Genomic DNA, 19,339 nt, shown 5'->3' with positions numbered 1-19,339 from the left:
AAAAGGCTTTGGAGGAGTGGCTATAGACTCTTGTTTGGATAACCAGCCTTGCTCTCTGGGAGATATGTGCTCCTAATTAGAAATCTTAGCAATCGGCACCTAGAGGTGATATTTCACACTTACAAGCAAGTTTAAGCTAATCAGGCAGCACCGGCCCTCCAGACTAATGGGATAGTGGTGGTTTTTCACATTCAGAAAAAAATCCATCCATGTTTGACTTGCCTGGTGTAGTGCTGTTTGCTAGCCTGCTTTAGCTGTCTTGAGGGAAGGGCGAGGCTGTGTTAACAAAGCTGATACACAGTGTAGATGTGGTCTAGGTTGAGAGTACCAGTGCTCGGGGCACCAGCTTCAAAGACCTTTAACAGCCTCTGGTAAGGACCGTTGGTTGAGCCTGGCAGTCACTGGCTGAAGAGACAGCAAGGAGGAAGGAAGGTGTCCAACACAAAGAAAAAAGTTTGTCTAGGGACAAGATCACACAAGGAGCTCATGAGTCAATAGTTACAATTATTTAAATTGAAAAAAGTTATCAATGGATCACCCTGCAAGACACACTGTGAGTGGACTGAGATGCTAAATCTGACCAAAGAGGCCCCGTTTCCATTAGGGCAGTCAACATACTCCTTTGAGCATAAAGCAGACCGTGCTCTATGTTGTTACAGAAGCACAGTGCTGCTCAGGATGGCGGGGGCGAGAGCCTTAATTTTAACAAGGCAGTATCTGATTTAGTTTTGCGGGGTAGGGAGGGGTCCTGCATGAGGGGTGTTTCAGATGGAGAAGGCCACGTGAGCCTAAGTCAGAGGGTAGGAAAGCAGGCAGTGAAATAGAAATTGTGAACTCTAGGGTTGGAGTCAGCACTACCTTCCCAGGGGTGACGAGGATAATAGAGGGGTTCAGGAGATGAAGTAAGAGCAGTAGGTGGCCACTAGTTTATAAACACTAAAGGCAATGCTCAGAGTTTGGTCCTCAAACTTAGAGGAATTGTAGGAATTAGGTCCATTGGGATGATTGACCTTCATTGTCAACTTGACCGATTTTAGAGTAACCATGGAAACACACCTGCGGGAGTGTCTATGAGGGCGTTTCTGGAGCCCTTTAACAAACCGGGGACACTCACCCTGAGCGTAGGCAGAGCCACCCCAAGGGCTGGGGTCTGGGTGGGATGAAAAGGAGAACATGACCTAAGCACCAGCTCTCTCTACTTCCTGAGTGTGGATCCGATCACCCAGCTGCCTCACGCTCCTGCTGCGACGCCTTCCCTGCCATGAAGGACTGCACCCTCGATCTGTGAGCCCAAACCACCTGTATTTCCTTATGATGCTTGGCCAGGCATTTCACTACAACCATGGGAAAAGTGACTATTACCTCTGCCAAAGAGGAGTCAATGGAGGCGGAGGTGGGGAGACGGAAGTGGAGCCAGCGTAGGAGGCTGGTACCGTGGATGCCCGATCAGTCTTGGAAACAATGGCTCCAGGAGTGCACACAGCCGAGAGAGAGAGGACATGGGGGAGAGGGGAGAGTGTGGCATGATTTATTGTGGATGATAAAGTGAGCTGAGGGCAGTGTTGTTGAAATGAAGAAAGATGTAGGGCATTTGGAGAGATGGTACTATGGCTTGTGGCTTAAACATGGAAAGCCCCACAAAGACACATGTGTTAAAAGACTTGGTCTCCAGCCCGTGGCACTGTTGGGAGGTGGGAGGACCTTTAAGAGATGTAGCCTAATGAGAGTCTTCAGTTCACTGAGTGTCCTTGAAGGAGCTAGAGAGAACCTAGCAGCTCCCTACCCCCCACATCTTTCCTTTTCCTCCCTTTCCTCCTCCTTCTCTTCCTCTTTTTCCTTCACCTCAGGTAGCAGGAGCTGAGAGGTTCTCCTCCACCATGCCCTGTGTTCCCCACGTGATGTTCTGCCCTAAACCCTCCAAAGCCGTGAGCCAAACAACCCCTTTCTCTTTCTAAGTTGACTCGACTTAGGTGTGTGTGTTACATGGGGGAACGCTGACTAACACACACAGGATGCTGGAGTTGGTATGTGATGTCCCTGGATTCTTTGTTCAGAGAAGAGGACTAAGTGGAAGCCGGTGCCAAAAATGTGGCTGTTGATCAGATTGCTTGGAAATCACAGAAAGGGGCAGAGGGCCCTGACACAGTTTCACGAGCGAGAATCCGGAGGAATGTGGGAAAGGTGGGGGAAGAGGACGAAGGAGCGGTTGGGAATTGAGCAGGGAATCTGGGAGCTGCCCTTCTGGGGTGACGGCCTGCATAAGGAAGGTAAGGGGAACCTTTCCCTTTCTGTAGTCTGCTCCCCCAGGAAGAAACAGCACCCAATGACTTCTGGGTCTTTCTTGGAGAGCTAGGGGTTAGGAGGGCCAGGGTAACTAAGACTTCTGGTCACCCCCTATCCCTTTCATTGCCCATGTGAGCCTTGTGTTCCTGGGACAAGGCAGCCTTCCCACTGGCTCTGGAAGGGCTACTTCTGTCATAGCACAAGGACCTAGGCAACTGCTTTGAGGAAGGGGGTTAGTTATGTGGCTTAGTGTAAGCTCTCCAGCATGGAGCGGTCGGGACCCACTCAACAGTGTGTGGTCCTTACAAGCCTGGCACTGGGTCTTTCCATGGCTCCAGACTGGGGACTCTCACGTACTTTTTGTGCTTGCTCCCCACACCATGTGTGTGTGTGTGTGTGTGTGTGGGTGGGTGGGTGGGTGGGTGTGGGTGTGACATCCACTCCTGCACCTATACTATTTAGAAACCTTTCTGTTCATTCTGACCTGACTCCCACCCTGGCGTGCAGTCCTGCCTCAGCTGCCCCTTCTCCTCAGGCTTCTAGGGAAGCAATTGCTTAGCAGGGATCCAAGCTCATTTCTCCATTCTCTTTCTAGAGCCTTCTAAATTCCTACTGCAGATCCCCTGGGAACTTTTTGAGCCAGCCTCTCCCTAATTCTTGTTCAGAGCAATTTTCTTATGCCCTCAGAGGCTTCCTGTGGCCCTGAAGACAAAAGCTGGAGTCCCTGGCCTGGCATCTGTGCCCTTCCGTGGCCTGTCTCCCCTGTTCACTGCCATGCGGAGATAAACGCCCATCCACACACAGGGCCTCTGCACACACACAGCTTCTATTCCAGAGTTGGAATCATTTCTCAACCCTTCTCCATACCTCAGTTCTTGCTGCTTTCACTTCATTTCCTCAACACTCCTCAATCTCCAGCTTGCTTTGCAAATGTTGTATTCTCAGGGCTCTGAACCATGGAGCCACTTGAGAAATACCCATTTCACCCATTGTCTATAAGGGACGACGCCTTTCCTTTCTCTGTCCTACCTCCAGAGCTTGACCCAGGGCTCATGGGAGAGTCGTCCCCCCACAGGGGTGTGCTGAAAGAGTGGAGCAACGGGTGACCTCTTTTAACCCCATGGACACATTGATCACAGGAGCCAGATGTGTCTCTGTGTCTCTTTACCCCCTAGAAGGGAGATGTGACTCTCCCAGAGCAAGGCTCTGTGTTGCTTTGTAGCAGGAACACCCCGAATTCCACCTGGATAAACAAAACAGAAGTGTTATTTGAGAGGCAAGCCCTGGCCAGTCCTCCCAGGCTTGATTCCCGTTATCTTCTGTAGCCAGGACTCCCAGCAGCATCAGGCACAGGCCCGGGAAGTAACCTGGCCACATCCTCTGGCAGGAAGCAGACTAAGCCAACAGGTGGTTGGGCTTTGGAGTTCTGACCCATTGGCCTGTCCTTTCCCAAACAGGCCTGCAAAGCTTGGACTGGCACCCACTTACAAGGAGTGGCTCCAGAAGACAACTCGTAAGTGGGCAAATGCCAGGACTCAAGGGCATTGGCAGGGAGGGGCCGATCTGCTTGCCCAGGACACGGGACTAGCAAGGGATGTGGTATCATCTCTCCCACGCTGAGCAAGTGGAAAGTAACAGGAGGTTAGACCCCAGCCTCCAGAGGAAAAGATAGGGACAGAGGGTCAGGCCAGTCTGTAGCCACGTGGATGGGCAAGGCTTGAGCCAGACTTTGATGAAAGTCTTTTCACTGTCACAGAAACCCTAGTGACTTTGAAACTGGGCCAGGGTGGAGTCCTTTCAGCCCAATGTCCTATGCTCAAGGGGTCAAACTATCCTCCACAGACTGCCCTGAAGCAGGGGCACTCAGTCCCTTCCCGGCAGCCATTGACGGCTTTGCTGCCAGCTCCAAGGTCTCCTTGATTTTGTGTCTATTTGCTGCTTGGGCTTTGGAGAGCCGACCACTTATTAAAATAATCCCATCAAGTTGAAGGGCCACAGAATTACCAAGTTCCCCTCTTTTTATTATTATTTTTTTCTTTCTGATTTTTTGAGACAGAGTTTCTATGTGTAGCCTTGGCTATCCTAGGACTCACTCTGTAGACCAGGCTGGTCTCACATTCTCAGATCTCCTCTTCTGCGTCCCAAGTGCTGGGATTAAAGCTGAGCACCATCTCCGGAGACTCTCCCCCTATTTCCCCCACAAATGAGAAACTGGCCTGGGCCAGGGGTGCTGGAGAGGAGGGGTGGGGCTCTTGCTAGCAGTGCTCATTACTTCAGAGGGCTGGGAGTCCTTGTGATCAGACCTAGAATTAGAGGAGGACAGCTGCTGCTCTCCTCAACCCTTCAGCACACTAGGGCAGCTTTCCTCACAGCAGGGCCTCCTGGCTACCAACCTGGGGTAGCCGACCTCTGTCCATTCTTGCAAGCTCTGACCTCATTACTTAAGAGTCATCGAGTCAAACACATCCTGGAGATTATTCTCACCCCCTCCCCCCTTCCCAGGTGAGAGAATGGAAGACTCCATGTGTGAGCGTTCAAGGGGACGCTACAGGTAGGATCACAGAGCTATGGTGTAAATCTTCAAATTCACTTGTCATCTCGAATTTTGACTCTTAGTGACTAGACTGAGGGAGCTACTCTTACAGCCTTTTCTGACAGAGTCGGTGTTTGAGGGGGGTGTCTTGAAAACGGATTCCTGAGCAGTAAAACCCTGCTTCAGGTGAGGGCCTTGTCCCTACAGCCCACAGCTCCATTTGAAAATGACAACTCCACCCACCTCTGGCTCCGTTCATGCAAATTGCTAACACACCCAAAGAACGCAGGTTGCGGGTGGCTGATGCACCGTGGTTTCCTCCTATTTTTCTGCCTCCCTCCCCTGAGTTTACTATTTCCAAAAGACACCAGCCCTGTCACGGTGTTAGTCTACCCTCGCCAGAGGAGGAAAAATCAAGCAGCTGTTGCTGGCAAATTCGCTCCGGCGCTGGGCACCTCCTCCGCGCGCGTCTCCTGTTGCTTCTTCCAGCCTCACTTCCCTTTGCGAAGAGCTCGAGAAGAGGAGGGCGCCGGCGACAGCAGAGGGGTCTGAGAGGGTCCTAGAAGCCAGCGGACGCGGGCGATCCCGGAGCCCAGCCCGTCGTCAGCCTTCTCCGGGAGGCGGGAAAGCTGCAAGCCGCGCCCACCGCCCTGCCCCCAGCGCGCCACTCCCGGCTGCTGGGACTCTGCACATCCTCCCGGGATCCGCTCGGAGGGGACCCAACGCCTAGGTGAGCAGCTGGGGAGGTGGGCAAAGTTGGCGCCTTATTCCGAGGGGAGGAGGCTCGGGTGGGGACCCGTCCCTCTAGCGCCAGGTTCCTCTGAGTCTTGTTTGTTTCAGTGGGTGTGTGCCCACGTCCCCTCCGGGGCGGCGGGAAACGGCTTTGAGGATGTAAACAAGGAGGTGAGCATCCGAAGGCCAAGGGTCCCGGGATGGGGACTCAGGCAATGGCGGTGGGCGATCCTAGTGGCTAGAAAAATGCTTTCTAGGCAGCTCTGAGCTTGGATCAAGAGCTCCAGGAAAAAGGGGAGAAGACCTTTTGACGAGGCGCTTCCCTTTTGTTACTTGGAAGCTGGGGACCCTACGGGGAGTGGAGATGCAAGGAAATGGGAATGTGGCTAGATGTGAATGTGGACACATGAGCCACACAAAATGGAACTTGCTGGCTTGGCGTTTGTGGGGTGTGGGCGTGGGCTGGGGGGGTGGAGAGGGGGGCCTGGAGAAGGCGTTGGGTTCTACGGCCAGGGGATATATCTGACCGCATTGCCTTCCCTCCGTCTGTCAAGCCCGGTCTTCTTTCCAGGGCCACTGGTACCCTATGCCCACCGTTCTCCATCAGGGCTGGCCCTGGCGGAGCCTCCCGCTTTGTGTCTGCACCGGCTTTCTTATAGAGTTGGCTGAGGGCCTGGGTCTCTCGGCGCCTGCTCCGAACAGTCAGGTTGGAAATAGGGGCCCGCCCAAGCTGCCACCGACCTCCAGACCCAGAGGTTGCTGTGTGGCTGGAGGCTTGGCGCCACCGATTGCCCCCAGTCTTTATTCTCTTTGTCTAACCTGGCTTCACGCGCTGTCGGAACTGGGATTTCCAGCTTGGCAGAGGGACCAGTGGGCATACCAGCCCTCAGTGAGAGGACCCCTGGCTCTGGGGTTCTGTCTGCCCTCATATTGTAGATGTATGAATATGTGTATCTGTTTTCCAACTTGGCCTTTTGCACGTGACCTGTCTCATGGTTACCATGGAAACCCCTCCACTTCCTCCTCCCTCCTTTTTCTGCCCATTCCTCACCTCCGATTGCCTCCCCTCCCCCCAATATGGTTGCCTAGATACTGGTTACCCTTGGCTTTTAGGGGAGGACACCCTATGTCTGGCTCCCACTCTAAACTGCCTGGCCCTTTACCCACCCCATCATCACAAACACCACAAGCACAAATGCATACACACAGCACACACAATATCATCACAACCTCACATGCCTATAACCTCACACAGTCCATTAACATAATCCACACACATAACATCATATACATTTATATCACGAGTACACCTCATGAAACCACAACACATAAACACCAAAGACACCAAATGCACATCACACCTCATAAACACCTAATACATCACACACCCTACACACCACAAACACACCAACTACACCAAACACACACCATAAACATCCACACCAAATGCACTATATGCACGCCCCCACATACACACTAACATGCATACCACCTATACTCAGCCTTCACTCTGTGTGCACACACAAACTCCACCTGTAACATAAACCATCACACACACACACACACACACACACACACACACACACACACACACAAGGCTGGGTGAGGCTAAGCAGAGAGAGGGTGGTTTCCTTGCTGTTCAGCCTTATCTTGGATCCCTAGAGTATAAAGAGGGAGAGGGAGAAGTCCAGAAGGGAACCTCTGACATCTCCCAGGGACCTTGTAGGAGGCGAAAGAAAGGCTTCCAGGCCTCCTTAGTAGAGGGGCACCTCTGCTAGGTGCCAGACTCCAGGGGCGAGGCTGGGCACAAACCAGAATTTAAATCTCTGCCGGCTGTGTTCTTCCCTCCCTGAGCCCAATAGTCCCTTCCTAGTAGAGGGGGCTCTTTGAAGTGGAGAGAAGTCTGCCTGTTATGGAGAACACAGGTGGACAGAAAGAAGAAGCGGGGAGCAGAGATGTGTGTGTGTGTGTGTGTGTGTGTGTGTGTGTGTGTGTGAGAGAGAGAGAGAGAGAGAGAGAGAGAGAGAGAGAGAGAGAGAGAGAGAGAGAGAGAGTGAGAGAGAGAGAGAGGAGCCAGAGAGATGGAAGTCAGGGTACTCAGCTGCTATTGGAGTTCAGTTCTCTCCCTCCAGCCATTTTCCTGCTTCCTGATTGCTCCTCCGATCATTCCTATGCATCTGGGAGGGTAAGCTGCATTCTCATGGGCTGCTGCATCATAAAGACACCTCCAGGACTTGTTCTCAGATGGCAGGAGCTTGAGGGGAGAGTTCCCCTCCGGGTTCCACCTGACCTTTGTTCTGGTGGAGAATCCATTTTGTTCGGTCACTGAGTATTCTCAGCACCTATATCTGTTAACTTCTGGGAACACGACAGTGAGGAAAGAGACACAGTCCCTGACTCCAGAGCCTCAGCGGCGTGACACAGGTGGGAAACTGAGGCAAAGGCTCACAACCAGTAGGGGTTGAGGACAGACTTCACAGGCAAGATTTTGGATCCCACACTGCCAGGCCTGTACCTCTTCCCTTCTTCCCTTGGTGACTGTCAGTCCTTTGGAGATCAGAATGTCACTTACAAAGTGAGGGTCCCCTCGTAGGTGTGGATGAGAGAGGCGTCTGCCCCATTGTATTTTCTTAGAGAGTGAAGTTGGAGGATGTGGCAAGGAGAGGTGAGAAGAACAACTTCATGGGCCGTGGCCCCTCCCCCGCCACACGGGCAATCAAGCCACCTAGGTTCCCCTCATGGAGAGCACACAGTCCTCAACCTCCACTCTCTCCCTGTCAGATGCACCAGGCCACCATCTGGGTGCAGATAGTGTCAGGTACCCCCTGGGATCACCATCTAACAGATTGCCCCTATCTGCTCCTCCTGGGGTGCACTGGAAAGGCACAACTCACAGGAGACAGCGCCTGTGGCCCACAAAAAGCCTGGTTCTAGCTCCCTGGCCCACCCCCGAGTGCTATGCTTCCCAAGGGCAAATGCATTTGTTCCACAATATCTTATTGGACGCACCACAGGTCTCTTGGTGCAACCTAAAAATGGCTTGGGCTGTGCTCAAGTAACCCGAGGCCTCCAAGATCTTAGACGTTTGTTTCCGCATCTGTCCATAGGGGATTTAATCATTTCCAAGCCCTTCCTTCCTCTAAATGTGCATGGCTTCTACAGTCTTGAGTAAGATTGCTTTTCTCTGTAGGTACCAGTGTGGGGGTGTGTGGCTCAACTGAGCTGGGAAGAGACTGTCCGGCTACACTGGAGAAAGGTCCTCTTTCACCACTGGCCAGGCAATGGCTGAGAGGCCAAGGATGAGCCGAATGGGGGAGGGGCCTGGGCAAGAGTCACCTGCCCATTCTGCTAGGACACACATGGAGCCTACAACACGCAAAGGGACTAAAGGGCCGCCTCTGCAGAGTATGAGACTGGGACCAGCATTCAGTGGGTCTCTGAAGACCTCTGGACAGTTTAGAGAGGTCAGGAACACAGCATCTTGGGTCTCTGTCCTTGACAAGAAGCTGGACCTCTCTGGCCAAGGCAGAAGCTCGGGGGGCCATGTAGCAGCATCTTCCCTGTTTTAAAATGGAGAAGAACTTGACCTGGGAAATACAAAGCCAGCTTGGAAACAGCAGAGGAAAACTTTTGTCACAGATGTCTGGCTGGGGTGAGGGGACAGGAAGGAAGAGGCCTGGCCACCAGGGATCGAGTTGGCAGTGTGGGAGTGCCTCTGCCCAGTCAAGAACCATGATTTGGGTAGAAAGAGTCAGAGAACCCCCGCCCTCCGCAGCTTGAGAGTGAAACCCCGGCCTAGGTTTTACTCACTCATCCCTTAGCAAATACCAAGTCCCTTCAGTATGGCACGCCCTGTGAGTTTCTCAGAACCCTGTAGAGCTGTGGAGCCGACTTTCTTAGTCACTCCTGCTCAGGCTGATCTAATGATTTGGCCTGTCCTTCCCCCTGCCTGCCCACCTCACCTCTGTCTTCCATCAGGAAGGCTCTGTAACCCTCCACAGGAGGGCTCCCCGACTCATGGACAAGTACACTTGGACTCCCACGCACAACCCCCTCTTCACACATACATAATCCTCTGTCGCTGACACATAAGCACATGCTTGCACGTTTCCACACACCTTCCCGCTTTACCTAGCAGCAGTCTGTCACCCTTGGGATGGCCTATTAAGTTCATCCTCTCATTTACCAGATCTGTTATCTGTGGCTCCTGCGGCACCAGGCTGGTCCTGTCACAGCCCCTGTGTGTGGCTGTCCACCACTGAGTAATGACAGGTACATGGCCCTACCCTTCAGGCCCTTTATAGTCAGCTGCATCCAGGTGCCCGCCCCAACCCTGTGCTCTGTCCTCTACTTGAGATTTGTTAGGACATGCTGTTCCTGCCTGTGGAGTTGGGGATGAGAGCCTTTGTAGAACCATAAATTTAGGTTCTGAGGCTTTCTGGTTTTGCTTGTTACGTCATCCTTCAAGGCTCCTCTCAAGGGCTCATTCCTCCAAGAAGCTTTATCTGATTCCCGGTCAGCATTTTAGTGAACTTACAGACGTTCCTCCCCCTTCTATACACCCCCATAAAGGCAGGTTCACGTGGAGGAAGTCCAGAGAGCCCATAAGTGGAGTCAGCCTCCACTGGGAAGTGTTGAGTCCTTGCCCTTGTTCCCACCTAGCCCATCCCTAAGGTGTCCATTCCTTTCTTCCCATGTATGGTCTTGGAATGCCTCTTCCTTGGCATTCCGGCAGATGCTGAAGGCTGTAGTTAACAGAGGGAGCTGATTCACCGTCCCTTTTGGGAGTTTGACGAGACCCAGATGGCAGAGATGAGGACATGAAGGCCTGGAGTTGGGGGAAGCATGATGGAATGCCTCAGAATGCTTAAAATATGCCATTGAGATTCTCAGGTGTTCTGAGCTTAGGGTGGATTATGACTTAAAGACAGTGATAATGACATGTCAATTAATTACTTGATCAATCAATATCTGTAGAGCAGCTGCTGTACCCAGTTGCTTGGGATCCAGAGATGGTGGCAAGTGCCTTTGGCCCAAGGCATTTATAGTTCTTTTGGGATGCAAGGACGTACGTGCGCCGCCCTCCCCCCATATGAGAGTGTGCGTGTGCAAGCAATACATGGAAAAGGGGTAAGCTATGTCATGCTGGGAATGGAACGACAAAGGTCCAAGGTGAGAAGGGAGAGGACAGTTTCCTAAAACAGACAAATAGGGTCAAGTCAAGAGTCCCCTAGCCTCTATACTCTCTGGGTGTCTAGACCCAGAGGACCTTCTTTGGTCCCTCCCATCTCTGGGAAAGAATATGAATCCATGCAGAGTGTAGGTGGAAACATGAAGGCCAGAGCTGTGCTTCCAGAAGTCGGCAGCTAGCAGAGAGGGGATGATGATCCCCTGGAATGTGATCTGCTTATGAGTAGAATGGCATGGGCCTTGGTCTTTGGGCCCTTGGTCTGGCAGTAACTTTAGGTTTCTGTCTTTGCTAGTGGGACTGCTCTTCCAGTCTCTGTGAATGGGCATTTGTCAACAGGTGTGTGTGTGTGTGTGTGTGTGTGTGTGTGTGTGCGTGCGCGCGCGCGCGCGCGCGCGTGCGGGTCTCTGACTGGCTGGGTCACACCCACCCAGCCCATGGCTCCTGTGTAATGCTACTGGTTACCTAGACTTGCTGGATGGAACCAGACACAGTTGTCCTGGACAGGCAGGATCCTTGAACTGTGCTGTTGGATGGGATGCTTGGGCCTGGCTCATGCTGGGCAGCTCATGTCAACTACCTGTGTTTGAGTTGGCTGTAATGCCCTGATGATTACAGTATTCCTCTGGGGACTGGCTGGGTTGGCACCGTGAAGACTGTCTCAGTTGGCAGTGATATTGAAGTGAGCCCAAGCCCTAGGCCCCTGCTGGTAGGTCAGTTTGGAGTCTTCCCAGGAAGACATGTAGACATCAGGCCTGGGTTTGTGATGTGCTTCCCTTTCTGAGGAAGAGCCTAGTCCTCCAGGTCTCCTCTCTTTTGTCTCTTGTGGCCAACTTCCCCTCTCCCAGAAGTAACTCTGGGTTAAAGGTAAAGGCTCCTAGAGTTTAAGTAACAAGTGCTCTGCTGTGTAATACGGGGCTTTGGCCTCTGGCCCTTGCCTGCAGAGCCAGCTTAGGCTCTTAGAGGAAACTCTTGGGGGCTTGGGAGTTTCCCCTCTTCTGTGAATGAGGCATGGTGGAAAAGAACCCCAAGTCAGTGGGCTCTTGCCAGACATGAAGGCCTCGTCCTGGAAGGGCTGGGATTAAGTGCTAGGCTGCCCAGCTGCCTTCTGGGTACCACAAGGAATTCAAGACAAAGTAACTCAGGCCACCAGATTTCCAGGCCCATCCAAATGCCACCGCCCTCTCCTCTCAGATTTCCCTCAACAGCTTTGAGGTCATCTCCTTTTCCGTTCTGCTCTGGAATGCTGGGGGGGTGGGAGGGGGTGGGCAGTCTGTGGAGAGAGCAATAATTTCAAGCCAGGCTCTTAAATTGAAGAATGGATGTTTAATTGTTTATTCAGTGGGTATTTAAAATACAGGGCAAGCAAATAGGCCACAGATTTATCAGTGGCCTCTCTGATGACAACCCAAAACACTTGCTTTAAAAGACAGCTTTAAAAGCTTGCCGGCTCTTGGCTCTGTGGCAGTGAACCGGCCGTGCCCTGCCTATTGCAGAAGCATGTGGCATGGGAACACCTGTGTTCTGTACCGTGCCAGGGAAGTGAGCTGATGGGCTAGGGATGGATAGAGAAGAAGGACTGATTTGGTTTTTTTAACTGAATATTCAAATTCAGCTAGAAACAGACTTTATTTTTTATTTTTCTAGAACAGTTTCAGGTTTGCAGAAAGCTTGAGCGGACAGCAGAGAGCTCAATGCCTCCCTTTGTTCACAGCCTCTGCTGTCCCTCAGATATTATTTTTGCCTGCCACAGCCTTTACTTCATTCTAGCTACTGTTGATACACTGTAAGCTAAAACTGACACTCTGTGCGGATGTCCCTAGCGTTTACCCAGTGTCCCCTTTCTGTCCCAGGATCCCGCCTCTAGGACACCACTCTGCATTTAGTTATCATGACTCCTTGGGCTCTTCTTGGTTGTGGCTGTGTCTTGGTTTTGATGACTGCGGCCATTAGAAAGAGCACTCACTGGTCAGGTCACTGTAGGATGTTCTGCTCCTGGGGTCTGGCCAGTGTTTTCCCATCATAGACTGGGGCATGGGTTGGGGAAGGAAGATCACAGGGGCACGGGGTCACTGTCATCACGTCACGTCACGTTGAAAGCACCAGGTCCCCACCCAGTCCTGCCCCAGTAACACAGTTCTGGCCCTTGTTACTAGAACTCGGCACCCTCCACTCCGTGAAGCAGACATACTAACCCATCAATCAGTTCTACTCTCTCTGGCCGTCTCTCCATCTAAGTCTTGCAAGTCTGGGACTGAGTGGCAGGAGAAGGTTAAAGATGTGCGTGGTGGCTACAGAATGAGGCAGGCTGTTGCACCAACCCCCAAGGTGATAGAACGCAGGGGACAGACTAAAGGGATGTTTCCCTCTAGGTGACTACAGATGAGCTCTGGAACCAGACTGGAGTCAGGGAGGGAGAAGGCAGCCTGAGAACATGGCTAGATCATAGACCCATCGTGCAGGGGCTCTGTCTCTGTGCTTGGTGGAGTTCTCTGGCTGATACGTGAGGGGTCTAAGCAACAGTAGATGGCCATGGTTATTGGAATGAAAAACTGATGTTCTTTATCAAACCACAGCTTCTCCCACAATGACTCTCTGCATCTCAGCCATATGGAAATCAATTTTGTTTTGTGGTTTTTGTTTTTCGAGATAGGGTTTCTCTGTAGCTTTGTAGCCTATCCTGGAACTCCCTCTGTAGACCAGACTGGCCTCGAACTCACAGAGATCCACCTGCCTCTGCCTCCCAAGTGCCGGGACTAAAGGCTCAAGCCACCACCACCTGGTATTTATTTGAATAAATACCCCGGGCTAAGGCATCAGTGACTGTTAACATTAGGAATATTTCTCTTTCACAAGTAGATGTATTGACATTAAAAGACCGTGTTGGGGATGGTATTGTGGGGGGAAAACACCTACATTTCAGCTCCATGCCCTAAAATTCTCACCGGATGGGACACAAGTGATCAGTAGCTTTGTGATCCTCATGGAAGACTGTTAGCTGCTTGGCTGCTGGTTCTGTTGGTATCGGCTATGAGCTGAGGGCCAATGGGCAGTATCCCCTGCAACTGTTCAGGACCATGGTCCAGCTTCAGCTCACTGGAGGGTTCAGGGCTAAAGGATACGAGTCTGTGATCTGTTACCTCAGACTCCTTGAACCCAAGTAACACCTTAGGAACAGCCCCCAGGTCTTAGAGAAGTCAACTTAGCCTAACTCATGCACCTTGGGGCCCAGTCTTCCCAGGGACACACTGAAATAGCCCCTTGCAGAAGGCAATCTTTCTGCAGGACTTTTGGAAAGGAAGAAGGTTGACCTTCCTAGCTAGAGAGGAGCCCGAGGACCTCAAGAGTTGGGACACTGCTGTGCCTGACACTGTCCAGCTGCCAGGAAACGGTGTGAGAGCCTTTCTTCTGGGCTGTGTGTTGACTTTTCCCGTGCAGGCTCCACCCTCGTGTGTTTTCCTTTCTCTGCTCTTTAGAGCATCGTGGCAACTAGGGAGCCAGGGGCATGGCCGAGGGAGCCCAGTGAGACGGTCCAGCAAGGAGGGAGGAGGATGGTGTGGAGACTCGGGGTTCCCTCAGATGCAGATTTTATTTTTCCCTGCAGCCTGCTTTTCCCTCCACCCCTCCTGTCCACTCTGCTGGCTCAGTTTCTGTTGGGAGCACTGTCCCTGGGCCCGCCTCAGTCCCAGCTTGGGACCTCTTCCCCTGCCTCTTGGTCCTGGTCAGCACCCTGTTTCCTGGCTCCTCCTCCGGGCATGCTCTCTGTGCTTTGAGGCCCTGGTGGCAGCTGTTGATCTGGAGCAGAAAGCAGGGCCCGGGGAGCCAGTGTCAGCTTCGGGCCAAGCCCTCCCTGCCTCGTGCCAGTGGGGACACTAGAACCTTCCAGTGTTTATAGGACAGTGCGAGGAAGAAGGGAGAGGTGACAGGAGCGTTTTCCTAGCCCCTCTTCTTTTTCTCGTCCCCATTTTCTAGGAAAAAGCAGAAAAGGAGGAAGTGGGGAGAGGACAGGACTGGGCAACACTAGCAGTAAAGAGTCCAACAGTTGGTGCCCAAGGAGCGGGTACGAGGCCAGCTGCTGAGCCCAGGCCCCTTCTCTTTCCGATAGGGTCTCATGGAATCCACGAGTCATGAGACTACTGTGTAGCTGAGGCCTCCAACTCACTGTGTAGCCGAGGATGACCTTGAACTCCCGACCTTTCTGCCTCCACCTCCTGAATGCTGGGATTATAGGTGTGTGCCGCCGTACCAGGCTCCATAGCAGTCTGTCTTCATTGCAAATGGCTGAAATGGAACCTGTCCTTAACCAGGCAAGGCAGGGGCGGCCACTCACAGAGCTGACCGTTAAGATTGATAGGCTCTGCTCCCGGGGGGGGGGGGGGGGGGTTGGGGCAGATGGCCTGATGCCCGTCAGAACCCTTTTCCTGCCCCCTTTTTTGCAGCTTCCTGCTTAGCTACACACACACACACACACACACACACACACACCATGCCTCCAGCCCTGCATTTTACCACCAGACTTTTCCATCTCTTCTTCCTCGATTCTGCCGTCTCAGGCAGCAAGGGGACACTGAAGACCCCTGTTCATTCCTTTTGGCCACCAGAGAGAGACTGAGAGGGGCAAACTTCCGCAGACCACAGGCTGAGGGCAAAGGGGGTCAGGCTCTCTCCCAGGAGGGGATACCAGTGGTAAGAGTGGGGCTGTGGAAGCCAGACAGCAGCTGTGCCCACTCAAAGGCCGTGGCATCCATTCTCACAGACCTGGGATCGAGTCGCCCGCCACCTCCTCTAACAGTCACGGGAGGAAAGCCTCCTAGAGCCCCTGTTGCTGTCTGGAGACCTAGGGCTCCTGGGTGGCAGACTCGAGAGCTGAGTGGTTCCCAGCAGGGACACTAAGTGGTTCCCAGTGGGAACTCGGGGAGGGGGGGCGGGGGCGGGGAGCAGGTACTTGGGACTGAAGCTGGCTTCCAGAGCTTTGGGAAAGTCACCATACTTTGTCTCCTTAGTTGGCCTGTTTGTATAATGGAGTCATCATCATGGTGACCACCTCCCAGGCCACAGTCCGATTGCTGAAGCATTGCAAGCCATATGGAACCACCCTTGTACGACATGAGCACCCGGTAAAGGTTGCATATGGAGATCTCGGGGCTCGGCAGCTTTCAAAAATCCTTCACACATGTTATCTCCCTTGACCTTTATTACAGCCTTGAGAAGTGCATGGGATGGGTCAGCTGACTGTGCACTGCCCACCCCACGCTCCCCACCCCCTCCTAATGAACTGCATGGGCCTGTTAATCTGTCTTGAAAAAAAAAAAATCACCCTTTCGAGCAAACAGCTCTCGGGTCCCACTCAGGGTGAGCTGGCCGACATTCTGCACTCGGCTGTCCCTCTGGCTCTCTTGTGAATATGGATGAAGCTGGAGACGCGGGGAGCTTGGCTGGGAAAAGCAGGGCCCTTTCCTATGGAGTTCATTTGACCCCCCCCCCTCCCTAGGCTGTTAGGTCTCAGAGCCTGCTGGATTGGGGAGGAACAAGAAGAGTGACACCTGCCGAGGGGACCTGGGTCCTTCCTAGAGCCACAAGGCAGGTAGCCCACTGTGGGGGATGGAAACCCTCCTCTGTGATCTGGGGGCTGGATCCCCACAAGGGCAGTCTACTCATGTCCGGAAGACTACTCTCTCTCCACCAATGGAGAGGCAGACAGGGCAAGATAGAAGTGTAGAATCCGGCTCTCACTCACTTTCTCTGCCTCAGTTCCTCTCCCCGTGAAATGGGTGGGATGCTAACAAGGGGGCCTCAGGAGGTTCTTCCTCATCCCACAGAGAAGTGAGTGGAGGGTGGGAACTGGACTTAGCCATAAGTCTGACTGCCTAGTGTGTGTGGGCTTGGGCCAAGCGGCTGTCCCATGTCATAGCTGTAACTAGTGCAAGGCCAAGCTGCTGAGAATAACAAAGAAGCTGAGGGCTAACACCCAGAGACAGGCTGGCCCCACACACGCTAGACGTTCCTAAGAATGGTCTGTTCTGCATGTGTCAAGTGAGAACTTCCGGTGGGGGCCTGCTCCCTTTTAAGGCCTCTTCAGCCTTGCTCCTCTGTGGAAGAAAGCTCCCCAGGCTAAGTTGTATCTCTCAGAGGCACTTTCTGGACCAACTCCCTCCCTGTCCCAGGAGCCAGCAGTACCTCCTTAGCCTGCCTCCCAACTTCGCATCTCCAACCCAAGCTCATTTTCCAGTCAAAAGAGCCTGTCAATTGCTTCCTCCTGCCCCTCACTGCCCTGCCCTGGTGCCGGTCAGACTGCCTCCAGTACCACCCGGCTCTCCTGATACAAGGCTGGCTGTTGCCAGCCTCTGATCACCAAATCAGCAGGCAGGGTCGGAGGTATGGGTTCTTGAGCCAGGCCCTACCAATGACTGGCAGCTAAATCAGGCCTCTCTCATCGGACCTCAGTCTTCCCAAATTAAAGGCAAATATCCCAGCCTGGCCGGCTGAGATACCACATCCATCTGGAAACCTCACGTCTTGGTTATATGCTATGCTCGGTGCATCTTTTTCCCACAGCATCTTTGTTGAAAGACGTGGAGATTCCCTAAGCTAAATCATGTCCCGTGGTCTCTAATCATAGCTTAGGTGACCTGTAAACTTAAGCCGTGGGGCTCAGGAACTCTGTGGTCCTTTGAAGGGTGCCTCTTGGGTATGTCCTGTCTATCATCTCACTGGGATATCCAAGCAGGCTGTGATGATTCTGGAGTGCATGGTCCAGGGGCTGAGTCTGCAGAAGGCAGGCAGGCACCATGCAAGGGAAGGGAGGAGGGTCTGCAGGTAGGGTGAGGCAATTTTACACCATTTGGAAGTTCTGCCTTATAAGGAGAGATGGTTGTCAAGTTATATCACAGTAGTAGCAGGCATCCTGGTATATCTCACGGCTGCGTGGAATCAGAAGTAATATAGCATGTTGCTATATCATCAACTGGTGGCTTCTCTTTCTGAGCAGCTTTTACCCAGCAATTAAGTGAAATTATGTGACTCAGCGTGGAAAGATAATCACTGGAGGAACTCTTCTGATTGTGCTCTCCGCACGTGCGGTGGGTGGCTGTGCAAACAGCGGGGTGGCGGGAGAGGAGACGAACATGGCAGGGCTGCTGTCAGCCGCAGGGTGCCTGGGCATGGACAGAACGGCTCACGGAAAGGAGAAGGAAGAGAGATGGAATTCTTCCTCACACCGGCGGCAGCAGAATGGCCTAGTGCAGTGGCGATCAGGACAAAAGGATGCAACAGTATCCTTAACTCCAGCAGTGATGACTTCTCAGGTGCCCTGTCCCAGCCAGCCAGCTCTTCAGAGCTCTATGCAGGGGCCCAGGGCCACAAAACAAGACAGTTCTCACATGCAAGTTGAGAGTCCCTGAATGTTCTTGAGCCTCCCTCCCGGTCCTATCCACGTCTGCCTGACTTAGTCCCCCCCCGACGATTCCTCCCTCCTCCCATCTGTTCCCCAAACTCTGGGCCTGGAAGTGAGATGACTGTGCTCCCCCACCTTAGTCCTCCCACCTCAGCCGAGTGCCAGGCTGCCCAGTTTCTGCCCTGTAAGGAGGAGGAGAGGAATGTGGAGATCGGGAGGCCAAGTGAAGCCAGGGGTCTTACCGTGGGGGAGAAGAGGTCAGGATAGAATTCCTTGGTTAACAGACGAACAAAGGCATCTGTGTATGTGCTTGGCCACCGGACTCCCAGCCAGTGCCAGCTGTATCGCTGATGTGATCCTTCATCGTGGTCTGGGCACCAAGAGACAGTCTTGGAGGAGACTCACGCTGAGGGGGACTGAGGGGGACTGAGGGGAACTGAGGGGGACTGAGGGGGCCTGAGGGGACCGCTGGTGTAGCCCAGGCCCCCGGCAGCAGCTTGGAGGACAGAGACTCGGCCACTTCTCAGATTTATGACAGTGTTTCTTTCAGCACTCTGCAGCTTGGTTGCAGTGTTTACTTTAGAATACAAAGGCAGGTCTTCGCTCTGGAACTCGGCATTCACGATTCCCCTCATCTGATTCCAGCTATCTTATCAGGATTCTCACCGCCCACCCGTCATGCTTTACTCAGACTGGGCTATTCACTGTTTTGGAAGGGTGTCTGCCACTAGAAATGGAAACTCTTAGGTCGTTGTCACAGTTCCCTCCTAGGCCGTATAGACATTACTAGTGGACCCAGCCTCATCTAGATGCCTTCTGGGACGAGCCTGCAGGCAGCCACTGTTGAGTGAAGTATCACCCCGAGATCCGACTTGAATTGTTTGCCATCCCTCTTTGCCTTTGTTCACGTCTGTCTGTCGTCTGTCTGTCTGTCTGTCTGTCTGTCTCTCTCTCTCTCTCTCTCTCTCTCTCCACCCTTATCTACCAAAATCCCATCCTGCTCTCAAGGTTTGGCTAAGATGTCAGCTCCTCCATGGGCAATGCCAGGTCCTCTGTTACACTGTCCTTTTTACTGATAATAGCAGGGCCTTTGCTCTCAAACCCCACGTCCTTGGTAGCCGAAGCCAAGCCTTGATCACTTTATCTATCCTGCAGATCTGGAATTCATGGCCCTCTCAAGGAGTCCAGTGTTTGTGGAATTACTTTGAGC

The 19,339-nt window shown here is 52.9% G+C and overlaps 1 protein-coding gene across 4 annotated transcripts in view; it reads left to right on the top strand.

Annotated features, from left to right (window-relative positions):
* The first annotated feature begins 4,885 nt into the window (after positions 1 to 4,885).
* The window catches only part of Fxyd6 (FXYD domain containing ion transport regulator 6), a 30,410-nt gene continuing 15,956 nt past the window's right edge, over positions 4,886 to 19,339 (top strand). Inside the window, exon 1 of one of the 4 annotated variants that reach the window (XM_028866429.2) lies at positions 4,886 to 5,546. The gene's annotated coding sequence lies outside the window, so the exon portion shown is untranslated. Of the gene's footprint in view, positions 5,547 to 5,654; positions 5,720 to 19,339 lie in introns of those variants that run through there. The other 3 variants (XM_028866431.2, XM_028866430.2, XM_028866432.2) reach the window with 3 other exon arrangements.

The sequence above is a fragment of the Peromyscus leucopus genome, chromosome 7, assembly GCF_004664715.2.
Source record: "Peromyscus leucopus breed LL Stock chromosome 7, UCI_PerLeu_2.1, whole genome shotgun sequence".
NCBI classification, from domain to species: Eukaryota; Metazoa; Chordata; class Mammalia; order Rodentia; family Cricetidae; genus Peromyscus; species Peromyscus leucopus.
The sequence above is the reverse complement of the archived record's forward strand: the minus strand, read 5'-3'. Positions and strand labels throughout refer to the sequence as shown.